Here is a 17,906-nt window from a genome sequence, read left to right on the forward strand (position 1 = left end):
CATAAAATTCTGTACCAACCAATGAACACCCCTATACTCTCTCAACTCATAATCCCCTATAATAATCTTAACTCTCTCCGCTCCTCTAGTAAACTATTGGCTAGTTCAATAAAATCAAATAACACTGCTGGTGACTCCCTTTTTACCAATTCAGTAGGTACAAAATGGAATTTACTTCCTAGCAACATAACAAAAATTACATCATTACCTCTTTTCAAACAAAACATTAAACTGCACTTCCAAAATCACTGGCTGTGCACCTGTAGTAAACCTGATTAACTTTCCACTACTTATACTCTACTTCAAAACTATCTCCTACTTCTTACCTACTTACTTGCTCTCCTTTCTATAACTAATCACTTCTAATTTCCCTTATTCTTAGCTCTCTTTTCTCTTACTTCCTACCTGTATCAATATCTTACAAAGTATTTTTAACTTTATATAATGTCTTTGGACTTTAACTGTGTGTGGTAGTAATTATTTCATTTAATATCTTTATCATACTTAGTATTTTATGTTTGTATAGGTATTTTTTGTTTTATTTTGTGGACTGTGTGAGTCAGTAATTAACTCACTTAGTAATAATAAGTAACCGTAGAGTTGTTAGTTTTTGTCTCTTCAAACTTTCTTTAAAACACAAGTATGTTTTCCTTTATTGTATTCTCTGTGGAGCTTTTCTCCCCGGGCCTCTACTGAAAATGGAAATATATCCAGCTAGACTAGCCCGGTCAACAAATGTAAAATAAAAATAAAAAATAAAATAAATTATACAGTTAACACACACAACTGACCGCATTTTCATATCAGACATTTTTGTTACACTTTTGTGTCCCAGTCCCTGCTGACAGTTTCACCTCCCTCCCAACCACCTAGTTAGCATGTGTGTTTCTCCCAGACGTGAGAACCCCATGGTCCTTTCATTCCTTCCTTCTGAGGATGAGGCCAAGTGGCAGGAGTGGTGCCGTCATCCTTTTGGGGAATCATTTTTTTTCTTTAAGGCCCTAACAATCCCCCCCGAGTACCCATGCTGCATCCCTGGGAGGGCACACAATTAGTGTATATTAGGGACAGATCTCTCACCTTCATAGGAAGAACCACTGCAGTAATCCTGCTTCCCTTAAAATGAAAGCACTTCCAATTATCCCCAGTCTCACCGTACAGTCTACCCAAAGTATGTAATCCCAGGAATGTAATTTCAACCCTTTCCCAACAGATGGAGGTAAACAGGTTCCCTTCTTGTCATTCCTGTCTCTTCCAGCTAGTTCTTGCAGTAGATGGACAGATAACTGAACCCCAGATGATTGAGTTGTAGTCCGGACTTTATCCCCCTATGTCACAGAAATAACAAGCCAAAATATTTATTTTTTTAGTCCCTTGCCCCACAATGACCATCCAGCCTCACCCTCACTGGTCCTATAGACTCAGTCATTCCTTGCAGTGGTAAGAGCTCCCCTAGAAGAGAGTTGGGCATACATTGTGTATGAGGTGGAGGGACATTGATGTTCATATGTTCCTTCCATTGTGGTGGTTGTGATGTTCATGAAATGTTTCATATCATAAAGTGGATGTGTGCCTCTAGTATGTACACCAGATTCCTGTGCTGCTGTCTGCCATCAATGTGACTGCTCATTTTTTCTGTTATATTGTGAGTATGGTTTTCAAGATACAATACATGTACCAAGATTATTGTATTGGAAGCCTTTAATTAGATAACTGATAGGCAGTATATAACAGCTTAAAGTTATTTTTTATTCTGATGACAGACCTCTTGCTGTTTGTCTTCTAAGCTTTTTAACAAACTAACTGAAAATGGCTTAGGAATAATATGATTGCTGGCCTCCACTATAACATATTCCAGACACAGAATGCTCAGAGTTCATTTAGGATTACTTTATCAGCATAAAAAGGGTAACTTGAAGCATTTTTAAATCTCTTGGGAATAAGATGCCTCCCCCATCATGTTACAAACAGAGCACTTGTAACTTTGTCTTGGGTTACTTTACAATCATAAAAAGAGTGATTAATTAAGATCACTTCTGCATATGCTATGTTTTTAGATTTTGTTCTTTAACTTTTAACATGCACCCTATTTTACGTTCCTCTGGTTACCCTAACCCTCCGTTTCTGACAGAGTGGCTTATCAAAGATGAACCACAGCAGAGTTTATTAAGAAAGGTTTATGAATGGGAGTAGTTGGAGCCTGTTTAAATTTTTTAATCTCTCTCTAATTCTGGTTTCAAGCCTCCCCTGTATAATCTTAATCACCTATTCATTTCCCCACCAGGGTGAGAGCTGGCTCATTAGTTCTCCACTCACGGTGAGAGCTCTACAGCCCCTGACAATTTGTTCCCTGACCAAGGCAAGAGTCCTATGGACCCACTCATTCTTCTACAAAGGTGACAGCTTACGCCATGCCTATAATTTGGCTCATAGAAAACAACAAAGTGTAAAGACTTCTCATCTTAGGTTCATATGTTCATAGGTGTGTACTAGGCTAAAGGCCATGGAGCCATTACAAGCTTAGCCACAGGATTACCCTGGCATTGGGCCAACCAATCTTAGTTCCCAGTGCCTCTGTCAAGTAGAGCCACTGGAGTGATCCCTGGGGTGAATTTTCTATTTCCCATCCACTCATCAAGATTTCTGTTGAAGAAGGCCAGTGAGGTGCTCTGTTTGACATGTATGGGAAGTGTGTCCCATAGCATGCGCAGTCTCTGGGTTATGAACCTGTCCCTCCAGCACATTCTTTTGATTGTGGTAATGAGGCTGAGGTCTCTTGAGCATGTGGTGTGGAGGGAGTGGGATTTCTTTAGATGTAGTATTTCTATCAGAGCTGGGTCAGATATGGCTTTGTAAGTCAAACAGAGTTTGCCTCTAAGTAGGCAATATGAGGCAGAGTATAGTTGGGAGTTTTTTTGAGTCTGTCCATATAGGACAAGTGTTTAAGGCCTAGGATCCTCTTTATGAGGTACTTTTGTGGCCTCTCCAGTTGTTGCAGGTGTTTAGTGAGGTACATGCCAAATGGGGCATTGTACTTGATGACTGGCCTAATGAGGGAAGAGTAGAGGGAGACAATGACCTCTTTCTTCCTGGATGCAAAATCCTTAGTAATGAGATGTGCCGCATAGAAGGACTTTCTGACCACAGTGGTAATGTGGTGGTCAAAAGACAGGCTGCTGCCAACCTGTGCTCCCAGATCTCCTATAATGCCTTCTGTGTTCAGTGGACTACCATCAATGTGGTAGTTCATGGGAACCGGGTTTTTCCCAAAGGGGATGATGACACATTTTTTGGCATTGAGCTTAAGGCCATGGTTCTGACATCAGTTGTTCATCTCAGTGAGGCCTTTCTGTAGGATGTCAACATCACTTGGAGAGTTAATAATAGCTCCCAGCTTACAATCATCTGTGAACTTTGTCACTCAGAGCTGAACCCTGTGGGACTCCACTCATGACTGGTCGGCAGTTTGACTTGCAGTCAGCTACTTTCACACTGTGGGTTCTATCTGTGAGCCAGTTTGCAACTCACCTAGTGATATAGGGGTTGATGCCTAGCTTATTGAGTTTTTCTATGATTCCTGAGTGGGAAATGGTATCAAAGGCATTGGCCCAATCAAGGTAGGCTGTATTAACCACATTGCCTTCATCTACAGCTCTGGTGACTGACTCAAAGAAGTCAACCAAGTTGAGCAGCCATGATCTACCCTTCACAAAACCAAACTGTGTGGGATCCAGAGTATGGAGATTCCCTATATCCTTGTTTATTAGGTCTATTATGATGTGTTCCATAGCTTTGCATATCAGACTCTTCAGGCTAATGGGGTGATAGTTCCCAGGGTCTGTAGTCACGCCTCCTTTGTGGAGAGGGATGACTGTAGCAGTGTACCATTTGGTAGGGACAAAGCCTGAGGTGAGGCTGTGTTTGAACAGGGCACACAGGTGAGGTGCCAATTCACTCTTTAGTTCATGTAGAACACAGCCGGGGATATTGTCAGGTCCCATACAAGCTGTATTCTTGGACTTGGACAGTGCTGTTTAACCTGTGCAGCAGTAATACTGGGTGTCTGGCAATCTACTGGTATTGTGATTGGTCCTTTGGGGTGGAGGGGTAAAGTTGGCACTGAATCTCTTGGCCATTATATTGGCAATATCTATTGGCTCAGTATAGGAGGTACCATTGTGCAGTAGCTCAGAGCACCTCTGGGTATTGCCGTGGAGATTATTTACATAACTACAGAAGGCCTTGTGGTTGTCTTTACTATCTGCTGCAATTCTGTTTTCATAGCTAGCTTTAGAGGATTTGGTAAGGGATCTCAGCTTTTTGTTGAGGTTGATAAGGGAGTTTTTCCAGTCTTGGGACTTCACCTTATTCTGCATCAGTTTCCTCCTGTTGTAGAGTTTGTTTATGGCAGGGGACCACCAGATTGGCTTCCTTTTTTTGAAGGAGAGCGTCTTGGTTCTATTGGGTATGTCGAGATCCATGCATTTGTGTACGTGTTCGTACAGTGCGTTGGTGTAAGATTTGGTGGTCATGCAACTATTCTCCATTTGCATGGGTGCTGTGAAGTTAGCATCTTCTGTTTTTGGGAGCCCAAAGTTAACTTTGGAGAAGTTTTTCATGGTGATTACCTTTACGGGGGTGGGGGGGTGGGAGGGATGTGGATTTCCAAGGTGATTAGTTTGTGGTTGGATCTAACCAGGGAGGAGTTGAACAATGGTCGCTCATGTTAGTAATTCAAAGATGTTGCTACCTCTAGTGGGGTAAGAATGACCTGGTCCAGGGCATTGGAATTAATGTATTCCAGGAAACTTTGGGAAAGTGTATTGGTACATGACTAGTTTTCCCAGTTAATGGTGGGGTAGTTGAAGTCGCCCAGTATGAGAGTGTTAGGTTGGACCCTAATATTCTCCAGGGTGCTTAGGAACATGGAGTGTGAGTCTTGGGACATGATTGGGGACCTATAGCAGGCTACATCCTGAATTGCTGTCTTACCCAGTGTTAGCTGCACCTGACGTATCTCTGATGCGTTATGTTGGGCTACCAGTCTGGAGATGTGCACATCCTTTATGAATATGGAAACACCACTGCCTTTGGAGCTTCTGTCCAAGTTCTGGGGCCGAAAGGTGTGGAATGAGTTATAGCCTGGTAGTGCAGGGGTGCTTTCTGCTGCCTTGAACCAGGTCTCTGTTATAGCACAAATGTCGATGTTCTCCATTTTAAGGAGTGCTGTGAAGTTAGCATCTTCTGTTTTTGGGAGCCCAAAGTTAACTTTGGAGAAGTTTTTCATGGTGATTACCTTTACGGGGGTGGGGGGGGGTGGGAGGGATATGGATTTCCAAGGTGATCAGTTTGTGGTTGGATCTAACCAGGGAGGAGTTGAACAATGGTCGCTCATGTTAGTAATGACCAGGTCAAAGATGTTGCTACCTCTAGTGGGGTAAGAATGACCTGGTCCAGGGCATTGGAATTAATGTATTCCAGGAAACGTTGGGAAAGTGTATTGGTACATGACTAGTTTTCCCAGTTAATGGTGGGGTAGTTGAAGTCGCCCAGTATGAGAGTGTTAGGTTGGACCCTAATATTCTCCAGGGTGCTTAGGAACATGGAGTGTGAGTCTTGGGACATGATTGGGGACCTATAGCAGGCTACATCCTGAATTGCTGTCTTACCCAGTGTTAGCTGCACCTGACGTATCTCTGATGCATTATGTTAGGCTACCAGTCTGGAGATGTGCACATCCTTTATGAATATGGAAACACCACTGCCTTTGGAGCTTTGGTCCAAGTTCTGGGGCCGAAAGGTGTGGAATGAGTTATAGCCTGGTAGTGCAGGGGTGCTTTCTGCTGCCTTGAACCAGGTCTCTGTTATAGCACAAATGTCGATGTTCTCCATTTTAAGGAGTGCTTCAAGCAAGTGCATTTTGAGATTTAGATTTCAAGCATTAAGCAGCATGACCCTCAGACTGCATTTGTTTGTAGCTGTTATGGCGGTAATTTGGTCTTTGGAACACAGTCTAAAAAAGGCACTATAAGGGTGGCAAGAGCCTTGGCCAGTATCCGGAAGCCCAGGGGTGACAGATGCAGGCCATCTCTGGCAAAGCATCGAGGTCTGTCAGTCATGTCATCACAGACAAACAGATACTGGATCCCCTTAGACTGACACCAGAAACTTAGCCATTTGTTGAAATCAATCATTTTCTGCTTGTACTGTGGTATAATTCTGGGTGATTGTAGGATGCTGCTCAGGGCTAGGGTCTTACCTGTCTGCGCTACATAATCCAAGAGCTCCTCCATGTCTCTTTTCATGTAGTCCAGGGAGGTACTTCTCAGGTCATTCACACCCACATGTACAATGACAAAGTCATATTTGTACCTGTTGTTGAGGGACCTGAGTGTGTGTGTTATGTGGTTGATTGTGGCACCTGACAGGCAGCTGACTGTTACTTTCTCCTTATTCAACCTATTGAGTGGGGCATCAGTGTTCCTCACTATTGGGTTACCTATGTGTGTTGGGCATGCTGTTTTGCCTTAGGGGCTTTGTTTGAGTGGCACACTGTTTAGGTGGTTTAGTGCATTTCTGTCTTGGAGGTCTCCGCTGTTTGGGTAAATTTTTATTGAGAGCCTCCACGAAGGTGGGTGTGTGTTTTGTGTTTTTATGTGAAGGCAGTGCTGGTGTATGTTTTGGAGGGCTATGTGTTTCATGTGATGTGGCGCAAGTGTTGACCTTGTCCTCTTGACTAGCTATTCTGGTCTTGGCTAGAGAGTGCGTGGCTTCCAGTTTGGATATATAAATGCATCTCTCACAAGTCTAAGTGTTGGGAGGTAAGAGAAGAAGGTTGTCGGTGTACATGAGGCAGTTGCTACATTGCCTCAGGGTGCCCAAGTTCACCAGGTTAATAGGAGAAAGCACAGGGAACTGACCTTTAGACATGCCTGGAGGGGTGGGAATTAATAATAAGTACTGGAGCTGTTTCCTTGTAGAACGTTTAGTGCTAGTAGCACTTTTGTGTGCTGCAATAATTGCTAAAGAATTCTGGTAAAGTGCTAGACTAATAAGCTAGTAAAAGAGCAGGAGAGTAGAGAACTAGCAGATCTAAGGGAAGAATTGAAGAGGAGACTGGCACCGCTCAGAAGCTTACAGACAGTCCTGGATACAAACTGTAAAGCTCATCAGATGAGGAACTGAAAGCATAACTGCAAGTTGTCAAAACTTTTTCAGATGTATAAGAATGTCATTTGGTCTTGATAAATGTACAAAAGTAACCTTTAAAGCAGGAAAACTGCAGCACCAGGAAAACATCAGTTTGGAACAAGAATGTTATATAAAAAATAAAAGAACTGAAGCAAGAGAGAGTGTATAAGTATTTGGCAATTGATGAAGGATCAGTAATAAAACATGAACAAATGCAAATAAAACATAGTAGGGAATACTTTAGAAGACTTAAATTAATCCTGAAAACAGCATTGACATCTAGGAACAAAATCCAAGCTATAAACCAATTTGGTCTTCCTGCTCTAACAGTTTTGGAGTGATTGACTGACCCCAAAATATGTTGGCTAGATTAGATAGGAAAACAAGAAGAATGTGTCATGCTCACCAATTGACTTATAAAAATCAGTGCATACCAAGATTATATATTCCTCATTCCGAAGGAGGGATGGACCTCCTTGAAACTGATTATATGTATAGATCTCCAGCCGTGGGACTCCACACATATCTGCGGACCTCACAAGACCCAAATGTAGTGGAAGTTTTGAAGCATGAGGAGAATAAATCTAATATGACTTCTCTGCTTAGTCTAGCAAAATCATATTGGCATCAAGCAGGAATGAAATCAAACAGGAAGTAGATAAAAATCTGGCAGCAACAGAATATGCCAAAAAACAAAAGAAAGAATATAAGATGAAGGACCAGATGAGAAGGCAAGAAATGTGGAAAATGCATAAATATAGTTGCAAGTATAGAAACTTCTGGAAGAACCTCATGTTGATCAGGAACAAACACAGGAATGGTTAAGGAGAGGCAAATTCAAAACAAGAGATGAAAAGTTAATATTGGCGGCCCAAGACAGTGGGCTGCATACACGTTGGTTTACAAAGTCCATTGAACATGTAGGAGAAGCAGACAATATATATTTTGTAAAACCGAATTGGAAACAGTCATGCACCTTGTTGCTGGTTGTGATGTACTAATGGCAGAAGGACTGTATATTGAAAGGCATTACAATGTGGCAAGATTGTTGCACTGGGGATTGTGCAAACATTATGGTACTGAAGTGGCTGAAAAACATTGGAAACATGAACCACAAAGCATCAAAGAAAATTATGAAGTTTACATCGCATGGGATCATCCATTACTAACAATTCAAACAATAGATGCTAGAAAATCGGATATAGTGGTCCATGAAAAGAAGACAAAAGTAGCATTGATCATTGAAATTGCCACACACAGTGACTATAGTGTCTTGTGCACAGAGAGTCATAAGATATCAGGATTTGCAGGCAGAAATGAGAGCAATGTGGAAGATACCCAGACAGTTCCAACAGTAGTAGCAATAGGAGCTATGGGTCTTATGAAAAAGAATCTACAATCGTATTTACATATGTTACCAATACATGTAACTCCACACGAACTGCAGAAGTCATTACTGGGTACATTGTGGGTGCTGTGAAGAGGACTTCTGGCTGGCATCAAAGATTGAAACAATACTAATTTCATGAACTCTAATCGTACTTTGACTTAGAAATGGGGTTCATTTCCATCATGGTATCAGAAACCCAAAAGATTTGGAGCAATTAAAAAAGTAAGAGATGCCAGGTAAGTTGCCATTTTCATAAGGGTTCCTCACTCTCCACCTAACTTCATCTCAGCCATGGATGATGGCCAGTGGCTCCACTATAAGCTGCTGAACTAGGGAAGCTGTGTGTGTGTGTGTGTGTGTGTGTGTGTGTGTGTGTGTGTGTGTGTGTGTGTGTGTGTGTGTGCGTGCGTGCGTGCGTGTGTGTGTGTGTGTGTGTGTGTGTGTGTGTGTGTGTGTGTCTTCCTGACTTACATATGACACAAGCTGTATAAACCCAATAACTACTAACATAAGTACCCTAACACTCCTGCTGGAGGAGTCAGTGGTACAGCAGGTCATACCATCTGTTTCCCTCCGGGTGTGTGTTACGAATGGCTGCTTACTCCCTTCTTCCCCACTGCCTCAGACCTTGCAGTGTGTGAACTACTTCTCAAAGCTAGGTTGTAAGAGTTGTCTATTTAATTATTCGATTTCCATTTCTGTTAAACTTCATGACACTATGGCCACAAGATTTGCCCCCCCCGACACACATAGTGATGGAACTGTTTTGGTTAGCTTTAATCCTCTAAATATGAAGTCCCTTATAAACTGTTGAAATAGAATTAAAACTTGTTGCATTATTGCATCCAGGTTATACTGACATAATAGTGGTCATTTAGTATCCTATCAGTTATATTTAAAATGATGAAACTGTACTGTAATAGCTCACATTTTAAGGGAACATTATACCTTGTAATGCAGTGAGGTTGGTGCTGGCTGGGGGCTAAATTCTGACAGTTATAACAAAATCTACCTCTTCCTTGTTTTGTTTCATAAAGGAGTAAGACCCTTATTTAAACTCCTGCACATAGTTTATTTTGGTAACTCTGTGACATGCTGCTCACCACTTTGAAAACTATTTTGGTGCTTTTGGTTCTCTCTACTATAGGCTAAACTCAAGTCATGCGTTGCTAAGAAGCAAATATTAATGCCCTGTTTTTGACGCCTCGCCTTTATCATTACTATGGAGTAATGTTTGCATGTTTTATGTTCTAAAGGTGATATTGTTGCATTATTGTGGCATGCAGGCAATGCATGCTGCTCAATACGGCATTAATATACTCTCATATTACCACTACATGAATTGTTGAAGATAAAATATGCTTGCCTTTACCGAATCTCCTAGCTAGTTGTAGGAAGTTGGATGAAGGACTCTGAGCCAACTAATCTGTCATATATAACATTAAGTATAACGTTTTTTGCTTATTTATGAGTTATTTATAGCACTTTATTGTCTACATATACTTTTCTAGCTAGTTTCACTGTGTGTGAGGTATTAACTGGAAATTTTCTACAATTGTTAGGCATCTGATTGGGTTTGTTTGTTCTGATTTTTATTTCCCACACTCTCTCCCTATTGGTATCCTGTTTTTATACTTGGTGGCTTTGCAGTTGCCCGCCCGTACTATAAATTTGATCTGGGACACTCCTCCCAGTCTAGTGTCATTACCTCATTCTGTCTAATCCAGAGAGAAGATTTGAGAAGGCCAACCCAGTTAGCTTCTGCTCCTCCTTTCCCCTTTCCAAAAAAAAAAATTTTCTAAGCTTGTTTCCTGCCTTTCCTGTAAGTCGTCTAGTCCAGATACAGATTTGCTGTATCCAGGACTGTTTGTAAGCTTCTGAGCCCACAAGCCTTTCTGTGTTGGAGGGAAGCCTTCTAGCTTCATTTTGTTTCTTAGAACTAGCCCGTTTTCTAGTTTCAGCACTCAGATCTGTTTCTTTGAGCTCAGCACTTGTTCAGAACTCATTGTAAGCACTAAATAAGCTACAAATTACTACAGCACTCAACTTTCCCCACTTGTCTAGAGGAAAACAGTTTTTAGTACTTAATAAATACGCACCTATCCAGGCATGTCTAAGGGTCAGCTCCCGGTGTTTTCTCCTGTCTACCTGATGAATCTGGGCATCTTGGGGCAATGCAGCAATTGCCTCATGTACACTGACAACCCTCTCCTCCTACCACCCAACACTACAACCTGTGAGAGATGCACTTATATAACCAAACTGGAAGCAAAGCTCTCTTCACCCAAGACTGGACTAGACAGTCAAGAGGAAAAGGTAAACACTTAAACCACACCACACTCATCACATAGTCCCTCAAAACCTACACCACCAAAACACACACATAGAAACACAAAACACACACCTACATTCGCGGATGCTCTCAAAAAAAATCTACCCAAGCAACAGGGACCTCCAAAGCAGAAACTCAAGCAACCTCCACCCCCCAACACAACCCAAATGACACATAGCCCACAAACTCAGTGTGCCACTCAACCACAGCCCATAAGGCATAACAACGTACCCAACACTCTAGTCATAGGTGACTCTATAGTCAGACACATTGATGTTCCACTCACCAGGCTAAACAAGGAGAAAGTTACTGTCAGCTGCCTGTCAGGTGCCAGGATCCACCAGATAACGCATGCACTCAGGTCACTCCACAACAAGTACAAATATGACTCTGTCATTGCCCATGTTGGTGTGAATGACCTGAGACGTACCTCCCTGGACTACATGAAAAGAGACATGGAGGAGCTGTCCAATCTTGTAGCCCAGGCAGGTATGACCCTAGCCCTGAGTAGCATCTTGCCATCACCCAGAATGATACCACAGTACAAGGGCAAAATGATTGACTTCAACAATTGGCTAAGCTTCTGGTGTCATTCTAAGGGGATCCAGCATCTGTCTGCCTGGGATGACATGATCAACAAACCACAATGCTTTGCCAGAGATGGCCTGCACCTGTTGCCCTTGGGATTCCGGATATTGGCTAAGGCTCTTGCTGCCCCTACAGTGCCTTTTTTAGGCAAGGTTCAAATGAAAAAATCACCACCATAACAGGAACAGGCAAGCAAAAACTGAGGGTAATGCTACTCAATGCTAGAAGTCTAAATCTCAAAATACACTCACTTGAGGCACTTCTTAAAATGGAGAACATCGACATCTGTGCAGTGACAGAGACCTAGTTCAAGGCTCTAGAGAGCACCCCTGCATTACCAGGCTATAATTCACATCACACCTTTCGGCCACCTAACCTGGAGCGAAGCACTAAAGGCAGAGGCGTATCCATATTCATTAAGGATATCCACACCTCCAGGCTAGTTGTTCAGCATAATGCATCTGAGATTATCCAAGTGCAAGTAACTCTGGGCAAGACCGCAATCCAAATTGTAGCTTGCTACAGATCCCCCACCATGCCCCAGGATTCCCACTCCTCATTTCTTGATACACTGGAAAATATTAGGGTACAACCTAACACCCTAATAATGGGCAATTTCAACTACCACACCATTAACTGGGAAAACTACTCATGTACCAACTTTTGTGCTCAATGTTTTCTGGAATTCATTAATTCCAATGCCTTGGATCAACTTATCCACACCCCCACCAGGGCCAGCAATATCCTAGACCTGATCATTACCAACATAGGTAACCGATGTTCCACACCAGAGGTCAATTCCTCATTGGTCAGATCCGACCAAAAGCAAATCAACCTAGACATCCACATCCCACCCCCACCCCCATTAGGGAAACCACCGTAAAAAATTTCTCCAAAGCCAACTTCACGCTTCTTAAGACAGAAGTGGCAAACTTCATGACACCCATACTGATGGACAATAGAAGTACGACTGCTGAATCCTATACAATTGCACTTTATAAGCACTTACACGAGTGCATGGATCAAGCAATCCCTAACAGAACCAAGATGCTATCCTCCAAAAAAAGGAAGCCATTCTGGTGGTCCCCTGTCATAAACAAACTCTACAATGGAAGAAAGAAACTGTTGCAAAAAAGAGTAAAATCCCATGATTGGAGGAACTCCATGGTCAGCCCCAGTAAGAAGCTGAGATCCCTCATAAAATCCTCCAAAGCTAGTTACAAAAACAAAATAGCTACTGATTTTAAAGAATGGCTTAGCTATGGGCACCTCATGTGCCAATAGCTACGCCAACCTAGTTATGGCAGACTGGGAAAATAATTCCCTATTTAAATTAGATAGTTTTCAACAATGTGTTGTTTTATGTTCGATTTGTAGATTATCTTTTTTTGATTTGGGAATCAGATGAGAGTAAACTCAATGAATTTTTTCAACAAATGAATAGTCAGACAAGTTATTTGAAATTTACATTAGAAGTCTCTCAAAATAAGATATAATTTCTAGATGTATTTATAGAAAGGACGACTATGGATCTAATTAATACTGGTGTATTCAGGAAAGGATGCCATAAAAATGCTATACTACACAGATCCAGTATGCATCCGAATTTTATATTTAAAAATATTGCACGAGGACAAGCAATGACAATTTCTCGATTGCATTCATCTGACATAGGATTCAGAGAAGGAATTTTAGAATTAGAATAACAACTTGAAAGATCATACACAAGTGAAGAAATGCTGAAGGGTTTCTCATAGAACATAGAACATCTGCGTCAAAACAGAGCAAACCCATATTTTTCAGAACAGAATAGGTCTGAAGGATTGTCAAAATCCAATAGTAGTAAAAGGACAGCGGATGAGCTTAAGGTATGTATTTATTACACACAAGATGTTAAACAGGTAAGAGAAACATATATGAAATATTGGGACATCCTGACTTTGAATAGTGAGATTCAAAGTATCATAGGAGATTGTCCTTCATTTACATATCGAAATAAAATGAATCTCCATAGGATGTTATGTGGCCCCAAAAGATTAACAAATAGGTCAACTGAAGAACATAGGAAATATGGTACTAAAGCTTGCAAGAAATGCAGATATTGTAAATTCATCATAGAATCCAATAGATTTGTGCATCCTGCCACTACTAGAGAATTTATTTTTAATGTAAATGCTAATTGCTGTAGTGAACATCTAGTTTATTTAGCTACTTGCACGGTTTGTCCTGCGTTTTATGTAGGCAAAACTGACCGTAGACTTAAAGATAGGATAAGAGAACATATATATGATATCAGCAACAAATCTATGAAAAGTGCTTTATCTAAACATATCAGTAAAAATACACCAGGTCATAATTTTAAGTTCCAAGTTATACAAACAAATTATTTTAATAATAGGAAGGAGATGTTAGGAATAGAACAGAAGAGATGGAAAGTAAGTGGATTATAAGGCTTAGGGCTGATTACCAGCCTGGTTTAAATGATAGGTTAAAAACACAAAAAAAGCCAGCAAGATAGTTCCACCGTTTAATATAAGGCAAAAAGAACGGACAAACATGTCCAGATTCAAATACTCATACTAGTTTCGGCACCAGCCTTCATCAGTGAGTAAAAAATTATTCACAATCAACTAACAACGTCAGTATAAATACTGTAATGAACCAATAAGAAAATAGACATTCTCATAAGGCTCCTAAATCAGATTTAAAGCAACACATCACAATTAATACATATTCCAATACATGTTTGCTTAAACCAATTCATCATACCTAATGCAGAATGGTCTAAGACAAATCAACCAATAATGTTTGTCAACATATTAAAAAATTAAAAAATATATTGGTTTATGTAGTATTGTATTGGTTATGAAAATAAGTGGCATGAGTACAATATTTATGATTATATGGTCAAAAGTTTATAGTCATATGATTTATAAATGGTCATTGAGACCAGGAGGAAAAAGGGCTCCTAGATGTGTAATCAATATCTTTCTTTGTGGCTTAAAATACCTTGCCATCCTGTCTGATTTTGCCTGTTACCTGTAATTTTGTCTATAATGGTAAACATAAACCTAGCACTGGGATGTTTAACTGTATGTAAATATAATGCATTAGATGTTTTATGATTACGAATGTCACTACGATGTTCCCCAATTCTGATACGTAATGAACGTGATGTCTTGCCAACATAAAATGACTTGCATTGGCATGTGGCCAGATATATAACCCAGCTAGTTGAACAATTGCCAAAAACCCTAATGTCATATACTTTGCTAGTATTGGAACTTGTGAATTGTTTAAGCTGGTTAACTTGAACACAAGATATACAATGTCCACATCTGAATGTACCCAATAACTCATCCCCCATAATGGTTAGTTGTTTATATTTAGCTGCCCCACTTTCTCTGTGCTTGTAGTGGGAAAACAAAGTGCTTAACGTTTTGCCGTCTAAATGAAAATGAGCACTGATTGTCCAGGATATCCCTCAAAAAATCATTAGCTAGTAAGATGTTCCAATTTTGATTAACCGCTTGCCTGACTGTTTGATGGTTTTTACCTAAGGTGGTAATCAATCTAATCTTTGGGCTATTGGTATTTTGACTCTTGTCCCTGTATTCCAACAATGTATTTCTTTCCTGTTTATCTGAATAAATCCTGGCAGATTCAATGTCAGAAGTACAATAACCCCTATCCAAGAATCTTGATTTTAAATCGGCTTTGGCTGCTGTATAGTCCTGTGGACAGGAATTGATTCTCAATTCTCAAATATTGAGATTTAGGGATGTTCGGATGGTGTGGCGTGGGTGCATACTCTTAGCATGTAACAAGGTATTAAACTGGGGATATTTTCGATGAATTTTGGTATTAAGTGTGTTGTCACTGTTGCGATATACAGTGACATCTAAAAATGTTATCATCTCTCTGTGAAATGTAACAGAGAATTCAATCCCCCAAATATTATTATTCAGATGTTCCAAAAATTCTTGAAGATAGTCAGTATCCACACGCCACACCATCCAACAATCATCTAAATATCTCCTCCATATGTCCATTTCCACAAGGTATATGTTATGTAAAGGATTGTAAATCAGGCATTCCTCAAGGTAGGCCATAAAAAGATCAGCATAAATGGGGGCGAAAGAAGCCCCCATGGCCATATGAAGTTGCCAATAGCAATGACCTTGGAAATAGAACACATTTTTTGTCAAGACATGTTCTGTTAGACAAATAAGCAAAGTATTGAAACCCGGAGAATACAGTTCTGCTTTGGCAAGCCAATATTCTACAGCCTGAAGCCCAGCCCAATGTGGAATACTGGTATAGAGAGATTTTACATCCAAAGTACACATTATCCAGTGAGGCTCTAGCTGACTATCCTGGATAATTTGCAAAAATTGTGTGGTGTCCTGGATTCTTGCTCTAACTAGGGGCAATAATGGTTTGAGAAATTGGGTAAGAAATGCGGACAAGGGTTCAGTGAGGGAACCATGGCCAGAGACAATAGGCCTACCTGGTGGATGTGTGAGAGATTTATGTATTTTCGGTAGTAAATACAAAATTTGTCTATCCGGATCTTTGACCTGTAAGTGTTGAACAATTTTCGACGTGATGATACCCTCCTCCAATGCAGATTGTAAAAACAGATCAATCTCTTTCTTAAATTGCATAGTGGGATCAATCCCCATTTTCATATAGCAATGTCTATCAGATAGTTGTCGTAAACCCTCATTCACATAAAAGTCCATATTCAAAATCACCACTGCACCCCCCTTGTCCGCTTGAAGAATTGCTATATTCTGATTACTCCTGAGTTCCGATAGGGCCACCCTTTCTGAGGAGGTGATATTATCCCTACTAGTAGCAACTTCAAAAAGGGGAAAATGTAGATCCTTTAACACCGCTTGTTGAAAAATGGCTACATTTTTATTCATAGGTGGCTGAAACGTAGATTTATGGAAGGTGAAATCAGTAGATCTTTGAGCATTGGAACTATCCTGTTCAGAAAAAAACAGTTTAAGATTAAGTCTACGACAAAAATCAATGACATCTAATGAAGTTTGGTACTCATCAGAAAAAAAGCTGGGAACAAAATTTAACCCTTTATTTAGAACTTATTCTTGTTCATGTGTGAGTACATGGTCTGATAGATTCAAAACATTTTTGAAAACTTGTGTATTTACTTCAGTAGTGCCTGAATAAGTCCCGTCATGGAATCCGTAGATATGTTTGTTTCTATGTTTCCTCCCCCGTCTGGATTTCCTACCATGTCTAAAGGGTATTGAGTATTAGTTTTCTTTTTGAGTGGAGAATTGACAGTGTTGGCATATTCACTGTCAGTGTTAGATGACTCCTCCCCTGAGGTACTGGTGTGGAAATGGTCCCTGTTTTTTAATATAGATCTGGGCCTTTTTCTGGTCCTGCCCCTATTTACATTAGGGACATTGTCCTGAAACCTCACAGTTCTTTGTGCTTGAAATGGATGTCCCTTTTCATAATCATTGATATCTCGATTAAATTTCTTTATTTTTCTATCTCTGATAGTTTTGTCATAGGAAGTCAGCTCCCTGGATAACCTATCTAAATATTCCAAATACTTGGGACTGGATTCATGTTTCTTACATTCCTTTGCTAAATCCTTAACTTCTGAAAGACATAATTCAATTGTTCTTTCATAATATGAAGCTAGGATTTTTACAAAAACCATAGAACCCTCTCTAAGTGCTACATCCCATTCATCCATAAGCCTCTGTTCAGATCTGCTTACAAGTGGATGCAATTTTATCCGTAGTCCTCTTGGTGCCATATTTTTGTGGAGATAGGCTTTGAATAACCGGAGATGCCAAATGTTGGCTCTCAATCCCTTGAGGCCCTTTTCCAAATTCCGAAAAGAGACCTCACAATTGTCTATAGGATTTATAACAGGTTGGATGGGGTTGCTGCTTGGGGCTTGATTAAGACCAAAAATTGCCAAGTCTTCCCTATCAGCACACAGCCCCTCCAGAATTTTATCCAAATCCATAATATCAAAACGGTTGTTCAAGGAGCCGACTGTGAGGATTCCAATGAGTAATACAAAAAAGTAAGCAGGGGCAGGACCAGAATGGCTCAGAAATGTTATACCAAAAAAACCACCAATATTAGGATATTATCAGGGCCAGTTTCAAATCAATAGTCACCCAGTATACAGAATGAGGATTCAAAAAGATGGTTTGGTTCCTAATGTCTAATATGCAAAATGTATGTCCAAAGACATAAAAATGAGCACAGATATAATATTATCAGTATCCAAATCCATGCAAAAAACTGACAATGAACCAAAATCATATATTATCATATACACATCAGTATAGTAACAGGAATGGTCCATACAAACAACATGAATAATATGATTAATTGAAATATAAC

This window comes from Protopterus annectens, chromosome 1.part1, assembly GCF_019279795.1.
Source record: "Protopterus annectens isolate FY-2018-M chromosome 1.part1, PAN1.0, whole genome shotgun sequence".
Taxonomy (NCBI): domain Eukaryota; kingdom Metazoa; phylum Chordata; order Ceratodontiformes; family Protopteridae; genus Protopterus; species Protopterus annectens.